Source organism: Anser anser (assembly GCF_964211835.1).
Source record: "Anser anser genome assembly, chromosome: 18".
Lineage (NCBI taxonomy): Eukaryota > Metazoa > Chordata > Aves > Anseriformes > Anatidae > Anser > Anser anser.
The window spans coordinates 726,893-746,262 of NC_139739.1; the positions used below are offsets into that span (position 1 = coordinate 726,893).

Sequence of the window (19,370 nt, forward strand, 5' to 3'; positions counted from 1 at the left end):
GTTAACAGCTGAAGTTTTCTAGCAGACAATTGCACCATGGAGCTTTCAAACAAATATTTTAAGTGCCTAGCCAAGTCTGACTTTGTGCTTACAAGGAAGGAAGCTGGTTGGGAGAGCAAAGCTGGGAGAACGTGAGGGAGGCAGAGCAAGCCAGGGCTGCAGAGACCAAAGGTGAGGTTAAAGAAACCTTGCAGCCCTCACAGCACAGACAGATGGACTTTGGCTGCTGTGGTATTGGAGTGCGGAGACAAGCGGCAGGTCCTGCGGCTCTCTGCTCCCTGCACCTCTTCCAAAAGCCCACAGCAGTCCCTGGGCGGTTTTGCTTGTGGCAGATGCCCAGAGCCAGGTTCTCTCTGCTGGAGTGGTGGCCAGGAGCGGGCAGCTGGGAGTGCTGGTGCCTGAGGGGCTTGGAAATGAGCTTCACATTCTGGGGTCTGACTGTGGTGGTGCCTCCCCGCACACGGCCAGTGGCAGGGGTGGCTGTCCCCTCCGAGCCGAATTCTGCAGCTGCCTCCTCTGCTCCTGCGCCACCTGCACAGAGCGGGCTCGGCAGCAGTGCTGCGGCCGCCGAAGGAACTTCTGCTGTCTTTAAGTTAGCGTTTTCTAATTAGTTCACTATTAATTAAGGGGTTCTGATGTTATGATGAGAAAATTAGCTGGCAAACCAGTCTGCCATTATCCAGAATTTGCAGAATTAAACTCTGAATTCCAAAATAACTTCTTCATTAATAATTTTGATTTTCCAGACATTACACAGAAACACACTGGTGATTAGCAGAAGTATGATGTGTTCTCATTCACAGTATCCCTAATTAGTAGTAATTTAGTTATTAACTCCTTGGTGCAAGTGAGCGGGGCAGAACTGGGGAATGCCAGCTTCCCTTCTGCACCGCGGCATCCCCCCCTTCCCCAAGGAGGGCTGTGGCTGCCTGACGCAGAAGCCCCCGTCTGCTCTCGCACTGAGCGGGGTGGGCTGGGGGCTGCCAGCTCAGGGCTTTGCTGTGTCTCACCCACCCTGCAGCAAGCAGGGGGAAGGCATGGTCAGGGACCAGCTCAGCCCTGCCATTGAGACAGCTTTTAGGTCTCGTGGGGTGGGGGCTTCGCCTGCCAGTCCCCAGGGCAGTAGTGTGGTGGTTTGCAGGATGTCCCCTCCTCGCCACACCGCCGGGGCTGCTCGGCAGTGCGCTGAGGCATTACCTGCCTCGTTCATAACTCAGGGAGAGCTCAAGTGGGCAGGAAGCTGGCCCTCTGCCTGGGAGAATTTGTCACGAGATTAGAGAATTAATGGGAAAATACAATATATTAAAGAATGAGAGATTTTGCTAACCTCTTACCTTGTCTTAGCCTTAATTGCCTTTAAAAATCACAGGATACAATGAATTACCATTGATTTTTCTCAATAACGTTTATTTCTGCAAAAGCCAGATGAACTGCGGTGAGAGGCGATAGTTCAGAGGGAGCTGGAAGCCCTGCGGGGCGGGCCGGGAGCACAGGCCTCGGTGCTTGGCAAACAGGACGGGACTTATGCCGGGGGCAGGCCCCGAGCCCCGCGGGCCCCCCGGCCCCGCTGCAGCGCCCAGAGGCCAGCGGGCGCCCCGTGGGGCAGCGGGGTGCGGAGGAGAGCCGGGAGGTCTCCAGCCCTGCTCCCTGTTAACGCGTTTTTGTCTGACGCGCACCTTAGAAATGAGCAGTCTTGGGAGGTTCAGTGGGGCAGGTCCGGACTGATAGAGAGTATGAAAGATTTATAAAGCCTTTTTGGTGGCAATCAATACTGCTTCTTATTACAGCTGCGTTCTTCCAAACTCTCCCTCGTTGTTCATTTTTTCACTTCTTCTAATTTGACCAAAAATTAATGGATGAAGTACCAGGGAGGGGCCTGGATGGTTAAGATACACCATTTCAAGAGCTAAGCCTGGTAATTAATCTTTTCATCTGATTCCTTCCACTGGTGAGGGAGTTTATTGCTGAGCTATAGCATCCATCAGTACTTACTGGTATTGTTTGTGTGCCTGCAGACCGCAGCCGTGGGTCGTGCCCAGCTGTGCTCGCACCTACTGCTCCAGTGGTCCTTGTTCAGAGAGAGCTGACGTTGTAGGGACAGCGGGCGCGTAGTGGGAATGACAGAGCGAGCAGAAAGTGAGAGGAAGCATGGGAATATGGGTCATGGTGTCAGGCTGCGCGTTCAGGCTTGCTGCTAAGTTTCTGGTGAATTTCACACAAAAATTGCAGAAATCAGAGAAGAATGTTCCCATGGCTTTTCAGTGGTAGCGAGGAGGTTCTGCCAGCAGGAAAAACAGCATGGGAAAATGCAGGAAGGCATCTGCAAATATACCAGGCAGTGAGAAGAGCCGGCACCACCGGCTCCTGGGGAGCGAGTGAAGATCTCACAGGGAGAGATCATTTGGCTGTTAACAGCCTGAAGTGTTCAGTAAACGTTTCTCATTTTCACTGCAGTTTTAAAAAGTCTTTCATGACCATGCAGTATAAAATATGACCTCACTGAGAAGGATATTCACTGACAGACCTTGGAAAGGCCACTAAGATGGACCCTTTCAGGAGCCAGATAACAGATGTACTCGAACATCTTAAAAGAGAAGAATGAAATCCTTCCTGGACTATTAACAACAACGTTGCGTACTGTTCAGTGCACTGAGAACATTCCAGAGGAGAAGAGTTTGTGCCAGAGTTTGCAAAACATAACAAGGGTGAGCTGAATTGCTAGAGGTTTGTCAGCTGACAGTTTCAGCCAAAATCATTGATAGGCTGAATTGAAGGTGTTAAACTCATGGAGAGGCTGTGGGCAGTGCAGCAGGGTCCAAAGCAGAGGTGCTGGGTTGAATTCAGGCTGTAGCAGGTGTGTACAATAAGGAGAGATGTCAGCAGTTCCCTTGTGTTAGATTATTCGGAGGAAGGTGAACAGAGGCAGGTGAGCAGTCTCCAGGTTGCTTCGCAGGAAACAGAGCCCTTATCACAGAGGAGTCCTGTCTATACTTCAAGCACAGACATGGGGTTTGTATCAGGGACCAACACAGAAAAGCCCTCAGGTATGATCTCCTACTTAACACAGGCCAGATGAGCACGAGGATCCCTGTGGCCTTAAATGTATGATCTGTTATTAGAAAACACCTGGCAGCTTGACTGGCATCACTGGGAAGGGACAGGGGTAGAAGCTTTTCTGAACTGAAGCTCTGCTCCCATTGCCTTGCACAGGGGTAGCCCCAGGCAAAGACTAACCTCAGAGTTTGCTAACCTTGCACACAGAGGCACGTACTGTGCCCAGAGCATGGCTTTTTGAGTGATGAATACCAACAGGATAAGCTCACATTTTCAGTCCCAGCCAGCATGAACTTGTGGCTGCCCACCTGATGGCTTACCTGGCTCCTGGACTGGGAAATCTCATGGTGACGTGCCTGGAGAGCCCCCACATGCAGCTGTGCTCCCCGCTCACCGCAGGCCAGCCGCAGCTCCAGAATCACCTTGCTTGCTATGCTGTGTGCTGCCCTCCCCACATGGAGCCTCTGCTTCCTGCTAGATATTCATGGTGGCTGCTTGGAAAGCCTCAGTCATAATGGGATCATTTTCCTGCAAGCTGTTTCAGAAGACATCATCCAGCCAGTCATATTTCCGTGCAGCATCTGTCAGGCTTCTGCACTTCAGCAAGCTTCAGACAGGACCATTTATAGTTTCAATAATGGTTTATTCAAAGACAGGTTATGATAACTTCAATCTCTCTGTTTTGCAGATATGATGTAATTTGAACATGTCTATAGAAGTTTGAATGAAGGAATTGTCCTGTGTATATGATGAATATTCTAATTGAGAATAATATTCAATAAAGGCCAAGACAGGTGCTTTCTCCTTCTTGGGATTCCTAATTGCTGATGTGTGACCAGAATTTGTATGTCCTCTTAAACATCTTTCCAGTGGTTTCCCAGATTTATTACTGTTCCATACTACTGAACATTTGCATAAAAAGAATTTAAATTAGCCTTTGCATTGGTATTTTTGATATAATGCAGATCTTGCTGCCACATGCAAAGTCCACATGCAAAGAAGGCACCAGTCAGAGGGCAACTTAATTTTTTCTCTGGTTTTGGAAATACCTTGGCTCCCTGCGTACAGATAGTCCAGAGTTGTCCTGATATAATGGTTACTGCTGACTTCTTTTTGGCTTGCTTGGGTAACTAGATATGTGCAGAAATCCTTCCATGGTCTCCAGAGGCAAGCAAAAATGTTTTGGAGTGGAAAAAGGATTGTGGAGATTTTTAAGGAAATTTAAGAGTTCTGGCTATTGGTGCTGCCTGCCTCGGGTGCTAGAGAAGGGGCAGACCCCACTGACTTCCATCCTCAGAAGTGCTGACCCAAAAACCTGTGTCCTGCAAACATCTATTACCGTACTGGCAACAGCTGGGAAATTGCAACTGATTTTAGCACAGTCTAGATTTTGCCCATGACTGTTTCTTTGGGAAATGTCACCATGAAAGGACAGCAGAGACGGAGAGGAACACAGCCCTGCCCTGCTTCTCCTTCTAGAGGTCTGGTCCCCCCAGACAGCCCAGGCACTCTCTGTGCTGCTCTTTGACTGAGCTATTTAAAAGCATGGGCTGGAGCCTCTCATTCTCCTGGTTTCTTGGCCTCCTTTTTCTCTACCCTGTTGGTTTCTCTCATTTTTCTGGCTGTTTTCTTCATTTGCAAACCTCTGTTTTGCAGTTTTCCCTGCACTCTCCCAGTTCGCCCCGCAGTTCTGCTGACTGTGCAGGCGAGTTCAGGTCCCCCTGCAGACCACCTGGGAAACAGGAAACAGTCTGAAGCTCTGGATTAACAGAGATTGTACTTAGTTCCCCCTTGACTTCTCCATTTCCAACTCCTGGTCTGATTTGGGGCCTTTAGTCCTAGCAGTTGGAATCCTGCTCACACTTGAAAGTGGCTTGAGGAGAGCCGGACAGCCTCGCACACCAAAGAGTAAGCGTATCTTCCTCTGGAAAAGCCTGGGACATGCACTCAGGTGCTCGTACAGGTCTCCTCAGTTCACTGAGGTCTGATTTGACAAAAGCTCAGCTTTCTGAGGCCCTGCAGTGCAGGGGTAGTGCTCCTGAGGCAGCTCCTTGGTGGCCTTGAACCTGCCCCTTGCTGGCACAGGGTGCACCTCTGTTCCACGTGCAAGATGGTTCTCAGCTGGCTAAGGAGTGAAATCCTGCAAAAAAAAATCCAAGCTGTAGGAGGGGAAGCAGAGGGATGAGATGTCTGCGTCTCCTGCTGTGGTATACGTCCTCTGGGTGTACATCAGTGGTTTGTTTCTGCTGCTCGTTACGTGACAGAGCTGGCTGCTACTGCAAGGCCTTGAGGCTCTGGGAGACTCGTTTGCAGGGCCCTGCCTGGGTGGGAGGAGATCTGGGAGATCTGCAGGAAGGCGAGCAAGGAGATGGCGGGGACCAGAAGGCAAGATCATGAACGCAGGACTCAGATGCTGGAGTCCAGACATCCTCGTGGCTGGTGATGGGGAAAAAGCACCTTCACATGGAGGCCTGGTCCCCCACTGCCCTTGTGCTGGTGCCCGGCTGTCCTGCTGTGAGGACAGGGTGTCACACACAGCTCAGTCACGGTGTCACTGGGGTGGGACAGCTGTGTTTAAACCCGGAACAGGAGACTCCTGCCAAGAGGAGGCTGCACCCTGAAGCTCCCTGGCTGCCAGGAAGAGCTGAGGCATGTGCCTGGGCAGCACAGCCCAGCCCGGTCCGAGTGCCTGGCCCTCCCCAGGGCCTGCAAACCCAGAAATAAGTTAATGAGCAGTAATTAGAACATCCAGAGGAGTAGGATTCCTTGACCATGTGTGCACTAAAGGGAAGCGAAGCCAAACGCAAATCAAACCAAACACCTTGCCATCCTGCCAGAAGTGTGCGAGGGGCTGGAGGTGCCGAGCAGCCGGCTCCGGTTAGAGGAGATGGCCCTCTTTCCCATTCATGTATTTTGTATTATAAAATGACTGTGGTTGTCATAGCAACATAAAGGGAGCAGATCTCATTACTGAGGCCTGGCCACATTATTTTCTCCAAGGAATTTCTTCTTTTCATTATTTTTCTCCAAAGGTCAGTTATCCTCTGAGGCAGGGCGGGAGATTCTGCGAAAGGTGAAGCATATTCATGGCAGAATTCCCCTGGTGGAATTTACAATCATTTTGCTTTTTTATACTTGTAGAAAGATTTCTTTTAGTATAACATTTTCTTTTAACCCTTTCTGTGTTCTGCCTGTTCTGCACATAAAACCAGGCTAGTGACTAAGAAGCTTTGCACAGGGATTTTCCACAGAAAGCGGAGAATTAATGTCAAATCATGCTTTTATTAGAACATAAACCAAAGTGTGTCCTACTACATACAAATGTTTCTCTGAATTTTGTTTGCCTTTAGCAGTTGTGCAAAATGTAAGAACTATTTCAAACTTTGTTCTGAATCTGTTCTGTTTCTCACTATAAAGCCGTCGCTGTCGGCCGTGAGCCAGCTTGAGTCGTGGGGAGCAGGCTCAGAGCGTCCTGCGGGTCTGGGATCTGGAGGCTCTGTTTGTAAGTCGCCTGTCCTTATCTAGCTTAGTCAAAGGGGGCTTTATCACTGTGAATGTTCAGGTGCTCAGCTCAGCTGGAGATGCAGAAAAATGTGAGCACAAACACGGTGTTATGTGCCGGCTGAGTATGTCAGCATGACCCGCCGAGAGCGGGCAGCCGAGCAAGCTGGCCTGCAAGCAGCAACCAAAGCGCGGCTGGCTTCCCTCACCCGCGGGTTGCTGTTGCTGCCTGGAGTAATTTCAGTGTGCAAGTCAACAGCACTGCTGCAATTCTGTGTTTAAGTGTAACCTGACCAGTTGTGACTGCTGCATTTCGTCAATTTCAGAATTTCACACAAACACCCTGGTTCCTTTTCAAATAAATATTTCCCATTACCTTGTTATTAAAGCTTTTAAACAAGCATTCCAAGTTTAGCTGCCAACACATATTTTCTAAATATAATCTAAAAAAGGAATGATAATACTTAGCCAAAGAAGGAGGAATGCAAATTGTACCTCTCTGGTGTTATATCCATGAGGTAAGGCAAAAGACCTCTCCAGTACATTGCTTATGAGGTTGCCAAGGATAGAGAAGCTTTTCCAGCTTTTTATAGTTTTTAAGGATCGCTTGTCCTGAGATATGAGACTGAATCAGATGTACTAAAGGAGGGAATGATTCTGTATTTTATAGTATGCAAAGATCCGCAGTATCTCAAAAGTTTTGTGAGTACGTATGTATTTTGTTGCATATAGATGTATAGAAATAATGTCTCGTATTTGTGTTTACATATATTGGAAAATATTTGTTTAAAAGGTCTTGTGTTCTACCCACGCCTGCATCACATGCACGTTATTAGTTCTGTGTGCTTAGAGGGCAGGGATCTCCGGTCTCTAGCGTGCAGGAGGCTGGCCCACCCAGCTCTAGAGCACAGCCTTAAAGAAGTAATTAAGTTTGATATCCTGCTGTTATTTTTAATTTATTTAACATGGGTAAGCTTAACAGTTCTAATATAATACTGAAACACCATAGAAATTTATCATGTCTCTTCCCTCTTATGGGGAAGAAAGTGGAAAGAACCAGGAATAGGTAGAAGAGAGGCTGTGGAGAGCATATGGTCATCAAGTCTTTACTAGTTAGTGGAAATCTGCCCAAAAAAGGGATCACTTTTTGCTATAAACTTCAGTCATGCCAGGATTTCTGAGAATAACTTCTTAGTGCGCAGCAGAGCACCCAAGTGTGTGTTCAGTGGGCAGCCCAAAGAATTAAGCAGAAGAGGAGATGGGGAAGGCAGAAGAGCCTCGTGTTGGAGACGTGCAGGATCCGGGTGCAGAAGCTCGACAGGAACTGGAGCGGTGGCTGGCCTCATGGGGTTCCCGCTGCTCTAGTGGGCTCTACCTGCAGCTGCCCAGATCCTCACCCTTGGCTCGGAGGGCTCTTCTGTCCTCTGCCCGCTGTCTTTGCGAAGAGCTACTCCTGCTTCCATCCGCCTGATCCACACCAGTGCTGTGGCCCCTTGGCGGCTGCGATGGAGCACATGCGGCCAGAGGGGCTGCGGGTGGTGCTGAGCCTGGAGGCTCAGGGACGGAGAGGCTTTGCCAAACACGCCAGCGTTTGGAAGATCCAGGATCTCTCACAAAGCCAGTGTTAGAGATACTGTCCTCACAATCCTCTTAAATGGTATCCTTGGCACTGCTATGAACATATTACAAGTGTACGAAATCTGCTTTTCAGCAAGGTGGAAAGGAGCTGGGCATTTCTGAGGCTTTACAGCCTTTCCTGCTCCATGGAGTCAGCCTGGCTGCTTACTCCTGCTTTGTAGAAGGGAAGCTGGGGCAGAGCAGCTAATAATGCTAACCCACTCCAAAGGGGTCTTTTAAAAATTAATGAATGCTAATGAATGCCCTTAGCTGTAAAAATAATAATGCCTGGCCATTTTACAGCACTTTTCATCAACAGTACTGATAATAATTTAGTATATATGTCAATATTGTCTGCGGCAGAGGCAAAGCCATTACCATGGCCAGTGATAGTAGACATGTGGTGACTTCGATTTAGATATCCGTTTTCTGTAAATCACATTCTGCATGCAAAATGAGTATTTGCGTATGCAAATGAATAGACATCTAAGTGGCCATGTGTGCTTCCTAATGTCTACTTTGCATGTTCACTTATGGTAATTTTGCTTGGTGAACAAGATCATGTGGATTTGTGTGTGAGGTCCATGGCACACTCTTTATGACAGCAGAAGAAAACCAAGTAAATCAAAATGTGTCTTGATTTCAAAATGGTTTAGGAAGCCCTAGGTATTATTTAAAGAAGAGATTAGCAGAGAGCCATATACTGCACCAGTGAGCTTCCCTTAGAGTGCGCGGGAGCACAACGCCCCGTCAGAAATCCCAGCAAAGCCAGGATTTGTAATGAACACATACATTCCAGCTGAACTCTGGCTTTGCAGATGCCGTGACAATTAGGTTGATCTGCCAGGTGATATTGCTGTGCCGCGTTTCACGTCATATTCATCACAGGCTGAACTGCTGCTTAATTTTAATTGCATGCTGCAGCAGGTAGATGGTGTCATATCACATGCACTTCAGAGCGAGGTAGAGCACTTGGAATATATTATGAACACAGGTTATTATAGGGCTTTTAAACGTGCATTTAGCAGTGGTAGATGTAAAGCTTTTAGCTTGCACTCCTGTTTATTAATTAATAAAGGGCCCTGTTCTAACATTACTTACGTCCTCCTCTGTCTCTCATTTTAGATGCTGGTCTCATTTAAAATGATAAGTAGCCTTCTCGTGATAAGTGCACTTCTTGTGAAATTTGCTTACAGCTGGCGATGTCCCTTTCACAAGCATACCAGGTTTGTGCTGCCGTCTTTTCCTCGGCAGTCTCCTTCAGGGCCCCCTCTCGGCCTGGCTCCTCCGGCAGGCGCAGGATGGTGGCTGCGAGGGCTGGGGCCGGGAGGCAGCCCCTGCCGGAGGATTGTCCTGCACCTCGCACCACAGACCCGGCTTGGTTCCAGCCTTCCCAGAGCTTCTGGTGTGGGGGCTTGGAATTTTGAGTCCACCCTGACGGAGGCTGGTGCCTCTTGGCACCTCTTTCAGCAGCAAACGTCTCCCATGTTATGTCGGCTTTCATTGGAATTCACCTAACACTCATCCTAGGCGCGGGCTGCTCTGCTGGTACACGTCTCATTTACAGCCTTTGCTTCCTTTTGCTTTTCTCCTCCTACCTTATGGTGGGCCAATAACTCACAACAGAAACAGCTTCTTCTGATTAAGATCTCTTCAGGTATTTTTGTATCTGTAGCTCTAATTTGGATGACAACCCCCCAATAGCTGTGATAGTGAGAAGGAAAATGCGTACTGATAGTTAAGGCAGAACAAAGTGCTGTGATAATGTGGTATTTGTGCTTATTGCAAATATGCGCTGAACGGAGAGAGGCTCTTGCACTCTTTGTGGGAGTATCTGCAAGAATGCGAGAGAGGGAATCCCGGCTGGCACCCATGCTGCGGCTGGGGGTGTTATCCCAGAGAAGTGCCAGTCCTGTCCCTCCATCGTTTCAGGAATAGCCAGGAGGTGCATTTTTGTTTAAAAAAAGTTGCAGGAAAGATGTTCTGGGTGTGAAGCTGCATCCTCTGTGCAGCTGCAGCCTGGCAGGGGAGCCTGCAGAGCGGGGGTCCCACAGCCCCGCTCCTGACCCCCCTCGGCTCGCAGCAGAGGGGCACCCGCAGTGGGGGCTGGGGCAGGGGCTGCCGGCCTCTTCCTCCTCCTCGTCCTCTTCTCCTCCTGTGTGCGTGGGGGAGAAACTTACCGGCTAAAGCGCCGGTCCTGGAATTGCTGGATCAGCCTAATTTGGCTGCTTGTGCGGCGATCCAGCCCTGCGGATTAGCATTCCTCCAAGGTGCAGCAAACATTAAGCAGATGTATCAATAGTAAGAACATTTTTTTCACAGACGTTGAAGGTTTGTTTTCATTAAGTATTCTGGAAATGTTGCTCTTTGTGCCTGAGTATTTGGGTTATGGAGCATACTGCAAGCTCGGAAATTTGCTTTTTTTATTTAAGTTTTTTTCTGACTTGAAAGGCTGGTTTTTATAACAGGCCAATTTCAGACCATTTGATATTGATATATGAAGATCCTCAGGGATTATTGTAATGCATTTTTCATCCTGCTGTGATAGTATCGTATAAGGAAAATGGGACTGACTGTTAAGTACAAATTGAAAAAGACATGGTCATTTAAGATAACTCCTTATCTGTATACAAGGAAATGGTATCAGGGAAATAGACCACCAGTTGACAGAAATAAATTTTGCCTCAGGCTCCTCCTTCTCTCCCACAGCTGCTCAGGCTCTCCTGCCTGTTCCTTGATTCAATTACACTCAGAGCCACTTCTCGGCGGGACGGGCGCTGCTGGGTGGGTGCCCAGCCCCGCCGCCCCCGGCCTCACCCCCCTGGGCTGGGGACACGCAGCGTTCACGGCTATGCGGCTGGGCGCGCAGAGCAAGCGAGGGACTTAATGAATGATTTCTTTAGTCAAGCGAGAGCTGTTTGTTTTTATAGCCCTTATAAAAAGATAGGAAACAAACTCAATAAGCCAAGTCACACTCGATCCAGTCTTTTTTTTTTTTTTTTTATTCCTGGCATTTTATCTCAACTCACTCTATTTTAATCAGCTGTAAATCAGTGCTTATTATTATGGTGTGAACAGTGTCGATGGGCCCGCTCTGCGCCCAGAGGAATGGTGCTCCCTGCCAGCACCTCTCCGCAGGCGGCTCCGACGATTCACTGGCTGGTGGCGTTTGTTGGAGAGTCCTCCTCATAGAAAGCTGCAAAACACATTTGAATTTAAGATCATTTTGGAGCCTGAAGAGGAAAAGTGTGTTTTTCCAGATCCTGTGAGGTAATCACAGTGCGATGACATATGTTGCAATTCCCTATATGCTGCAACGCGCTATGGCGAGCATAATCTCTGAAGTGCGCTTTCTCCTCCTCAGCGATTATTGTATCACGTTTGGACTCCAAGCATTTTGACCATTAGTAGAATGAGGGTGATTACAATTTGGCATAAGGTACTGCAGTCAGAAGCCAATGTTTAGAGACAGTGGTATAAGAGAAGTCTCATAATTGGAACTGTAGGGGGTTAGTTTGCCAGAGTATCTGTTGCTGGCACCAAATCCTTCTTGGCGCCGCACCTATTGTAGCTGCACTTTGGCCCACACCTTGCTTCATACTGAGCCTGCAATTAAAATACAATCAGTTGTCCCTGTCCAGCTCCTGGATAACAGTTGTGCAGCCCAGATTCCTATACGTGCCCAAACAACATTCAAGGCATCAGCGTTTTAACACTGCATGCTCGCTGCTGGTGCCTCTGCCAGGGCTCACGTACAAATTCAGATGAGAACATCTCAAAGTTTGATTTAGTGTCAAGGCAGTCCCGAAGCAAAATCCCTAGGCTGCAACATGGCATTCCTATCTAATCTCCTAGGACTTTGGGACTTCATGTCTCTAGATCTCAGATTGCCTTTTATGTTATCCCTGGGCAGTCAGCGTCTATTGCATTTAGTGATGAAATTTTTGTTATTATTTCCTTGACGAATATGTATTGCCAAGTGTTGTTTCCCAGTAGCGATACAGAGGGACACAGCAGCAGCCTGTCAGTGCTGTGGAGCCCTTCTTGTCTGAGGCAGCACGGCTCTGCAACCTGAGCAGCCAGTGGTGCTCATGGAACGGTGTCGGAGAAGCGCACATGAGGATACTTGGGAAGGAAGGATGGATGGCAGGAGGAGTCAGGGACGCAGCAAGACATCCCGACAGCTGGAAAAGTCCTCAGAAAATTCTAGTCAAATACAGGTTTGCAGCAGCAAAGCAGGAACAGCTTCTGCCTCCAAAGAGTTGCGGATGCCAGAGTTTCCCTTTGCCCAAGAGATGCCGTCTGTGCTGGAAATGTGCAGATCCTCACCTGCTGTGACTCACGGCGCTTTCCAGGGGACGTAAAGTGGCTGCGTCTGCTGCGGAAAGCTTTGTTCCTGGGCAGCCGTGGTGGCAGCCTTGTTGGCGTCGGTGCAGAGGGCAGCGGCGCTGAGTCCCCAGGCTCGGGTGGTGCGAGGAGACGGCTTGCTTTTCTGAGAAACATTATCCCATTTAGAGCTCACACCTGGCGGCACTGGGCCCCTTCCTTAGCCGGTCGCTTCATGTAACTGACTCAACAGCATGCTTTGTAATTAAAATATTATAGCTGGAAATGTTGACTATCTTCCAAATATGCCAGGAGGTTTCTGTTTGCACTGCTTGAAGCATAAGCTGGCAGTGAAGGCTGGTGCAGAGCGAAGACAAATGCGTTTGCGTTGGGCTGCACATTGTCTCCTGCTCTAACATCTCTCTAATTCATACAGTGGTGCTTTTATTTGCCACAGCCTGTAATTTCTTTCACACCTAATTGAACTTTGTTTTAAAATCTTGTGTCTAACTAATGTCCAGAGAGCACTCTAACATGGACTCTTTGGCCTTTCGTTCTGGTTCTCCACAAATACCTACACTGGAAGTCTTTGGGAAGCCACCACCGACGGCGCGTGGATAGCAGCAGGTCAGGCCCTGGCTTCAGGAAAAGGCTGCTGGGTGCTGGCGCGAGCGGGCTCAGGCCTGGAGGGGGGCAGCGATGCTCGAAGCCCTTGTCCAGCCGGGGCAGCCGGGACATGAGGCTGTATCCTGCAGGAGCAGCCCCTGACAACCCCCCTGCCCCAGCGCTGGTGGGGCTGCACCTGGAGGCACTGTGGCCACCGGCAGCCACTGGCAGTCCTGGCTGGTGCCTGTTGGTGGCTGGGCTCCCTCCACACGGTGCTGCGGGGTCGCTGGAGGACAGGGCCTGGTGCACGGGGAGTGCTCTGGGAGGGCCGCCGCGTTGCCAGCTGGTCCCCTTGCTGTAACCCACACATCGGCCTGAGACAGGAGTGTGGGCAAAGGAATAACCTGCCTCCTTCTTCAGGGGCTGCTTAAGACTGTACAAGGAGATAAGCAAATTATATGGCCTTAAATATCTGTGGGATCTGTGATTCTCAAGACAGCCATCAAGGCAGGGCTAACAAGGGCACTTTAAACACAGAGTCAGGCATTTTTACCGCAGAGATCCTTGTCTCAGACTTTCCCCTGGGAGAAAAGCAGACAGCAGGTTTGTTAAAGAAAAGTGTTTTTTGTATTTTTTTTTTTTAAGTTTTTCAAAGTGATTTTATTTTATTTTATTTTTTTTTCCTGCTATTGCTGAGGAAACTGAGCATTTTGTCCTTTCTGGCCCCGAGCTCCAGCTCTCACTGCTGCGGTGGGAAGGCCACGTGTGGCCCGGCAGCAGGTGGGAGGTCAGGGACGCGGACCGGCGGGCTCCAGAGAGCAGATCACAGTAGGCAGCAGAGCCGTCAGGACGGCCCCGCAGACACCTGCGGTTCTGAGGGTTTCCACGGGGGTCCTGGGTGGGAGAGCCGGCGAAGCCTGCGATGCAAACTGGTGCACAGGCCAAACGTCCCTCCCCAGGTGCACAGAGATATGGGGTGCCTGGCGTGGTGCCGCGCGATGCCTCGCCAGCCCAGCGGGCTTTGCTCTGCGGAGCTGTGTTGGTGCAGTATGATGGGTCTGTATTGATTTATCAGCTGTTCCTTGGGGGTGGCGGGAACGATAATCCTCATTAACACACCCGTTATTGTTGTGGATACTTGGGAAGGAGTTCTGATTTAATTCTAGCTGTTGAAAAGTGCTTTTGAATTAGTAATATTTATCTAACATGGAAAACTCCAGGTCACCTGAGGAGACAGTTCAGAAGCAGTGTCTTGTGTTTGGGGGAAAGGGGAAAAATGGTTTTAATCTCCCCAAAAGAAAAAATCTTCCCCAGAGCTGGGTTGGAGGCTACAGGACCGCACAGTCTCCAGAGCTGCGGGCTGGGCAGTGATCTTGCAAGCAGTGTACTAACACAGCAAGCACGGATTCTCCTGACCCCATAAGCTGTTTGTGTGGCAGGAGCAGTCTCTTGCAGAGGGCGAGGTCCCACCGCAGCCCGGGGGTGTGCGGGGGCAGCTCCTGCCTGCCCCACCAGGATGGGCCCTGCGGCCGTGGGGGCTGCGTCGGGCTTCCGCGGTGCCGCCCGTGGGCATCACGCCTCTGTTCTGGGAACTGGCAAACGCACACGTGCGGCAGATCTTTGGGTTTTAGTGGAGGATTTAGTAGGAGCCAGCCCCGATGCCTGGCTGGGGCTGGGTACCCCCCTGAGCACCAGCGCTGCACGGGGCTTTGCAGTCAGCTTAGAAGGGAGAAAGGTGAAGGATGAACCCAGCTCCTGGACAGCTGCAAACCCAAAGGGAAACAGTCTCAAAACACTTGTTTAAACGTGTAATTAGAGGTCACCACTTGCTCTGAAATCTGTACTTCATCTGGAGCCTGCAGATCAGAGAGAGCATTTTCCCCCTACAGAGACTAAAGCAGGACACATCCTACTGGCATGTGCATATTTACACCTGATTTTACTAATTCCTGCGTGCCGTGAGGAGACACTGACCAGACACAGATAGTCAGGCAAGTTTTTTTTGGCTCAGACTGTGGGTGCTGCGTTTCTTTTCTCCCCCCAACAGGTTTGGAAGTCTTTGTGCCTAATCAACTGCAGCTCTACATTTATGGAGCAAAGCATTAGCAGCTGGTAACATAGCACGACGAATTAGGGGCTGCCTGTGCCAGGGAGCCTTGCAAAAACGTCTTGGGCTTGCCACGAGCAACCTGGCTGAGGCACTGTGCGGGGACAGGGTGGCACAGATGCTGGGATCCACATGGGGGGAGGCAGGGGGGCACGGAGGGAGCGTGTTCCCGAAGGGCAGGTGGCGTGAGCTCGGCCGTGCCCTGCCGTGCGTGCTGGCACTTGGCTCGGCTCCATGGCAAAAGGCAAGCGGCTATCCCGCTGCTCCCTGCTGCAGCGGCCGTGTCAGGAGGACCCTGGTCGTGCTCAGGGTGATTTTCAGAGGGCTGAAGGATATTATTCTCTCTGGCAGACTCATCAATACTTTTAATTAGCTATTTTTTTTTTTAACTCTGCTTCCATTCCCTTCATAGATATCAGGCTCTTAACAGATTTGAGTATGTTTTGAACTGCCATACTCAATGCCATTTAAATCACTTCTCAAGGGCACTGGGCCAGGGATGTGCAGTGGCAGTTTAAAAGGATTAGAGGCCTTTGTTTTTTCACAAGTGGTTCAATTTACAAAAGATCAGGGTTCAAGACCTGCACACTATAAAGTGACTTAAAGCCATGAAATCTATTTCTCACTAATTCTAGATTACTCTCTACTTAGGAGCCCAGGGTGCCAAAAATGGTGGTTTTTGTTAAAATGATATGAAATCCTAATGCAAGTCCTTTTAACCACTGCTGCCTCGTATACAATGTCATGCAAATTCTGGACCTATGTGAGCAATTATGTAGCAATGAACATGATCATTTTGATTAAACCAACACGTGTTTTCAAAGATTTTATTTAAACTAGATAACCGTAAAACTTTGTCACTTAGCTTCTCCTCTTGGGCATATGCACAATGCATTAAACACCCCACGTATCTCTTTTGTAAAGTCTGAGCATTAATTGCTCACTGCTTATTCAAGCAAAGCCCCCATTGAGGTAAATGGGATTTTGTCTGAATAAAGGCTGCAAAATTGGACCTCTTGTCTGTAGGAAAGAGATAGGAGACCTATTTGTACTTCGGGATCTCCTGCTGCAAAACTGGAGCGTTAAGGAAGAGAGACTTTCTGTTAAAAAAGTTTTATCTTACTCAGCATCTACTTGTAATTTGAAATCGAGAGCCCATGGCCCATGCGATCATGAATAAAGAACAGTGGGAGAAAGTGGGTCAGTCTGGCAAGAAGGTAGGAGCTGCCCCGATTGTTGTTCTCTCAGCCATTAGCTTCACAAGAGAATCCTTTTTCTCACTGGACGACTGTACTTTATTTTTCTAAAGCAGTATCCCTCTGACAACCAAAAAGGAATACTGCATCTGCAAATGAATGGTGCCTGCAAAGAGACAACATGAAATTTTTAAAAAGCATGGTAATAAACGCTATTCAAAAAAAACACAATCTCTGAAAAACACGGCCTATTGAAATGACAAGCCGAAAATCATTTGCTAAGCACTGAAATGGCCCCTTTTGTCACCCCAATCCTTCTGTTGACAGTTACCTTTCAATCCTACAATTGTGCAGTAAGTACTGATTTTTATTCAATGTTCTATTCACCCTGCGTATTAATGAAAAGAAAAAAAACTTGTAAGAATAGCCTTTAATAGGCTGATAGACAAGGCTCCCCTATTCTCCTGCTAGAGCTCCTCTTATCAGCTTCTCACAGTATTGCTTGCTTGCTCAATTCTTTCCCTTTTCTAAACTTTGCTCACCCATCTGGGCTTTTTCTCAACTGAGATGGAAACATTTTTATTTCAAAAGTCTCACTGACCTTTTCTTCTCCCCAAGACAGCACGTTAGGTAAAGCACCAGCCTCAGACGAGGCTTTTTTTAGGCTCAGAGCGTACAATGAGTGGATCTGGTCTCAACCCATCTGGAGGCGAGCGCCGATCTGCACGAGCGGCTGGACGCGAGGTTCCCTGGTTCCCTGGGTTCCCTGACACGCTGCAGCTCGCGGGGCCTGGGAGGTGACAGGACAGCGGAGGAGGTGGCAGCAAGAGGCATCAGCCCTGAGTGCGCCATGCTGGGGGCAGGACGGCGCGGGGTGGGCACGGGGACGTGCTGCTGGTGGTGCTGCTGCTGGTGGTAGCGCTGGTGCTGCTGGTGCTGCTGCTGGGGAGCGGGCGGGGAGCCCGGGGTGCCGGCAGGGGCTCGGTGCACGCAGCCCCAACCCCAGTGCCCCCCAGAGCTCCCAGCAGCGCGGCTGCACTGCGACCAGCTGGGGCGGCTCTTCCTGGGCAGGCCAAGGCTTTGCCACTCCTTGGCCGAACACGCTGCCATCCCTTGGCCAAAGCCATGACTCTCATGCAGTTATTGCAATTAGGAAGTGTAAAATTAAAACCGGAAGGTGTTGTTCTTGGCTAAGCATATCAAATGATGCTTCTTCCAACTTTCCAGTAGCAATAAGCAGCGTTGCAAAACCTAGCAATTATATTTATTACAATTCAAAATCAACTTAGTAGCACGTGTCCTTGATCGCAGAGGCATTCCCACTCTCACGGGGGCTGCTGCCCTTTGTCCAGTGCCAGCACTGCTGGCAGAGCACAGTGCATCACCGTGACGCCCTGGTACCGGCTGTCACCACTGCGTTCGGAGCTCGGGTGGCACAGCCACCAGCCAGGGCGAGCCCGCAGGGCCCCGAGGAGCTGCTGGAGACGTGCGGGCACCGCAGCTGCAGGGCTGCTGTGGCTGGGGCTGCATGGCACGGCCGTGCCGCAGGGCAGCGAGCAGGGACCCAGCCCTGAGCCCACCTCTGTGCCCCTGCCAGCACAGTAGTAGCCCCCTGGCGAGCCCCCGGCCCCTTTGGCAGGCAATGCGCAGCCAGACGCCCGGTGCAGTCCCACGGCCTGGGCTGCAGGCTGCCTCGGCCCAGCCTGGAGGCGAGGGGCCCCTCTGCCCGGCCAGCCGGGGTGTGTGTGTCGTTCTGAGCCCGCTCCCAGATGCGCTGCATCCCCCTGCTCCGGAGGGGAGAAGCCTCCTCCTTCTCCGCATTCCCCGCTCATGCAGTTTTTCTTTCCAGTAGGGAAATTCAGCACATAACTATCCAGGATTGCAAAAATGTAAACAGTCTGTGTTACATGTCTTCAAATTACAGGCCCGCTGCTCTACACATGTGCAGCTAATAGAAGCACTCTGCTAGCGCAGGGCCGGGTCCAGGCGGGCGCCAGCGCCTGCCCAGTGCTCGCTGCCCCAGGGTCCCCTCGCGGCACACCGTCCTGCACCCCCCGGCTGCTCTCCCCTCAGCTAGTGCCGGCCGAGCTGCCCGGCGAATATTAAATAGAAGAAGTCTACTTAGCGGTTGTTTGAATAGAGGAAATTGTTTTACATTGTGATGCAATATTTCCACACCGGGGTCTCATTTATGCAGCATATTAAAGTCAACACACGGCACATCTATCTCCATAAGGAGCCAGGCCCATTATCCCCAGTTACTTTTAAGCAGTCTTTTGCTTAGTTCTGACGTGCCTGCCAGTGCCATATATCAAAAGGAATGCAGTTCTTTAAACTGCAGCTTGTGATTGATAGTTTAACCTTTTTCTCTGAGGTTAATTCGATATATGCTGGTGTAAACTATAAACCAAAGCTCCAGTCTGTCGGGAGGAGGTAATCTACATGGCACTCTTTATGAGATTTCAGGTGCTGCAGTAATTACACTGTCTCCTCCTCCCTTTGCCCCTTCTTCCCTCCTGGCGAGAGGAGGAGGTTTCCTGGCTCGCCGCCGGACGGTCACGGAGCACTCAGCGCCCAGCTCTGCCCGGGTGTGTGAGCAGAGGCACGTGCCTTGCTCTGGACACCTCCCGAGGCTCCTACATTCACGTTAGGAGCTCCTCAGCTCATGTGGGCTTTTGGTGTGGCTGAGCTTGTCTTGCTCTGGGACGTATTTTGGCCTCAACACCTAATGCCAATCCTGGAAATCAATGGGAAGTGGCATGACAGTGAGCTCCTTTCTCAGCACGATCCTTTCGAGGACCTGAAGGTCTGCAAGGCTCAGCAGGTCAGGCAGAGCAGGGATCTCCCACCACAGCTTTGCTGCCATTTCTGAGCCCTGTGCTCCCCTGGCACTCTGCTCCTCTCACCCACAGGCAGAGCTGTGGGTGATGCTGACTTTCGGTGGGACCACACCAGTGCCTATG

General features: G+C 50.0%; 1 protein-coding gene across 19 annotated transcripts in view; it reads left to right on the top strand.

The window, feature by feature from the left end:
- Positions 1–19,370, top strand: part of MN1 (MN1 proto-oncogene, transcriptional regulator) — a 181,025-nt gene that overhangs the window by 149,712 nt on the left and 11,943 nt on the right. For 2 of the 19 annotated variants that reach the window (XR_014573427.1, XR_014573429.1), the window contains exon 3: positions 2,455–3,987. The exons of 16 other annotated variants lie outside the window; for them this stretch is intronic. The gene's annotated coding sequence lies outside the window, so the exon portion shown is untranslated. Of the gene's footprint in view, positions 1–2,015; positions 3,988–19,370 lie in introns of those variants that run through there. One more of the 19 variants, XR_014573428.1, reaches the window with a different exon arrangement.